Here is a 2,820-nt window from a genome sequence, read left to right as displayed (position 1 = left end):
ATACATACCTACCTCTTTCTGAGAGGGTGAAGGAGCAACATTAGTGGTGTCCCTTCCGTAGGTCCACTGATAGTGGTTTTGTGCCATGTCCTCGATCAAAGCATATGCTTCTGTGTATGTTTTGTTCATCAGAGCTCCACCTGCAGCTGCATCAACATAAATTTTTGTGGGATACAAAAGGCCAATATAAAAAGTGTGAATAATAAGCCAATTCTCTAAACCATGATGGGGACAAAGTCTAAGCATTTCTTTGAAACGCTCCCACGCATCGTAAAGAGATTCTCCATCTTTTTGAGTGAATTGTATGATTTGTTTTCTTAAGTGAACAATTTTAGAATGAGGAAAGAATTGGGCAAGAAAAGTTTGCCTCATTTGTTGCCATGAAGTGATAGAACCAAGTTTTAATGAATTAAACCAAGCACTAGCTCTTCCCCCTAAGGAAAAAGGAAAGTAGTGCAGCCTTACGACCTCTTGGTTTGCATTCACGGTTCCACTGAGTCTTAAAAAAGTTGAAATATGAAAATTCGGATCCTCAGTGGTTGATCCGAAAAATTGATTTTGCTGAACTAACTCAATAAGTTCAGGTTCTATTTCAAAATTGTCATCAACCGTTGGGTACACAATAGCATCGTATGACTCATTTGAAGATGGGATTGCATACTCTATGAGAGTGCATTCCTTAGCCATATCGTTATTATCTTCCCAAGAAGTTAAAGGCAAAAGAAGAAATAGAAAAAAGATTTTTTTTTAATATAAAATAAAATAAAATAAAGAGAAAGATTTATTTATTTTTTTTATATGAAGTAAATAAAATAAAATAGAATCAAATAAAGATTTTTTTTATTTTTAGAAAGAAATATAGAAACAATAAAATAAAATAAAATAAAACAACGAGAAAGATTTTTTTTTTTTTTTTTAGTCTAATCACTATTAAAAAGTTAATCAAATTTCAACAACTCCCCGGCAACGGCGCCAAAAACTTGATAGAGCCAAACCGCAAGTGCACGGCCTATCGAAGTAATAGTAGTAAGAAGAGTATCGTTCCGCTAGGGAGTTGTGAATTCAATTAGCTTTTAGAGAATGATTAGAAGAGAAGAAAGATTATGAAATAGGGGGTTAATTGCTGAAGATAAATAACAATAATAATAAAAGAGCCTTGGGATTATTGGTTTATCATAATAACAAACCCTTCACTAGACAAGACTTAAACATCTAATTTCATGGTTTACACCTTAATTTCTAAAGACCGGTTTCCCTTAGCCCCTCACCTTTCCGATGAAAGTCCGATGAGAGTTTACTTCTAGTAACCAAGCCTATTTCACTGACATGATTACTAGAAGATGCATAGAGGATTGAAACTACTCTTTGTCTCAATAATTGCAAAGACTATTTCACTGTTTTGCAATTATTGTCTAGATTCACTTGTTCCAACATCAAAGCTCCGCTCTCGCTTTATGAATTGATGTTTGGGATGATGGATTAACGATTATCAAACCCTCCGCTTTCGCTTCCACAGTTTGATAGTTGTTAATCCACGTTAAGACGGTGAATCTAGATTAGAAATTAGGGTTACATAGAAATTAGGGTTTAAGCTTGGTTTGTTTAGGATTATGTCATTAGACTTACCAACAATCCCAAGACAAAGAAGTGTCTACTCACTAACGTTCATTGTAGACATGGGGGAAGAAGAGAGAAAGCAATAAAGTAAAAGAACAATAATATAAAAGTGAACTTTTATTCCAAGAACAAAAGATGAATGTTTATGATGGAGTGCTACTCTATTTATAGCTTTACAATTGACTTAAAATCTAAGCAACTACAAGGGCAAAGCAGTAAAACTACAACAGAGTAACTTGGGCTCGAAGAAAAGCAGCAAAAGAGGCTTCTGGGAGGTGGCACGGCCGTGCCACATGTTGGCACGGGCCGTGCCAAGCTTCTGACTTGGTAGAGACATATTTTTGTCTCGTATCTTCGTATTCTTGCACTGTATTTGCTACAGTCCTCTTTCTTTTGCTCCAAGACACCTTCCATCATATATTCTTTCCTGAAATAAAATAAAAGACAATTTAAAGTAAAATATTCTAAAAGGAAATAAAATGCAATAAAATAAAATCAAATCTTAAATAAAACTAAACTAAATAAAGCAATAAAATAGACTATCTATGACTCATCAATTAAGTTTAAAGTTAAAAGCTGTTCATATGATTACTATCAGTGTAGCATCCAAGCACTTTTATGTTTAGAAGTCGATTATCTTTCTATTTTTGGTTTGGCGGTGCTATTTTTTTGTGCCTTTGATGACCTTTGATTTTTGTATTTTTCAATCTCAACACTTTCATTTTGTTGTTTGTTATATTATCTTTTGATTTTTTCAAAAAAAGTAAAAATAATAAACAAGTTATTACTGCATATATATATATATATATATATATATATGAGTTTTGCTATAAGACATCTTTTATGAAGGTGTCTTTTAGCAATTTATTCTATGAGCATTTGTTAAAAGACACTAACTAATTTTTATGAAGGTGTCTTTTAGCAAAGTTATAACTAAAAAGTGGAAATCACACTTTGAGGTGTGGCTTGCTAAAAGACACCTTCATGGGTGGCTTCTAGCAAAACCCTATATTTATATATATATATATATATATATATATATATATATATATATATATATATATATATATATATATATATTTGGGTACAAATATAAGGTATAGTCCATGTTTTGTATTCTTTTTTGTCAAGTAGTCTAATAGTTAGAAATTCGCAAATGAATAAGTTAGACATCAGAAGCTCGAACCTCGGTCCCTATATACG

General features: G+C 32.4%; 1 non-coding gene across 1 annotated transcript; it reads left to right on the top strand.

Annotated features, from left to right (window-relative positions):
- The first annotated feature begins 217 nt into the window (after positions 1 to 217).
- On the top strand, positions 218 to 325 carry LOC146929782 (small nucleolar RNA R71). The gene has a single exon (XR_015009143.1). It is a non-coding gene; the product is annotated as a small nucleolar RNA R71 (small nucleolar RNA).
- Positions 326 to 2,820: the final 2,495 nt, after the last annotated feature.

The sequence above is a fragment of the Medicago sativa genome, chromosome 4 (assembly GCF_051527215.1).
Source record: "Medicago sativa cultivar Bolivia chromosome 4, Bolivia_mono, whole genome shotgun sequence".
Classification (NCBI taxonomy): domain Eukaryota; kingdom Viridiplantae; phylum Streptophyta; class Magnoliopsida; order Fabales; family Fabaceae; genus Medicago; species Medicago sativa.
Note: the sequence above shows the minus strand (reverse complement) of the source record. Positions and strands in the feature narration are given on the sequence as shown.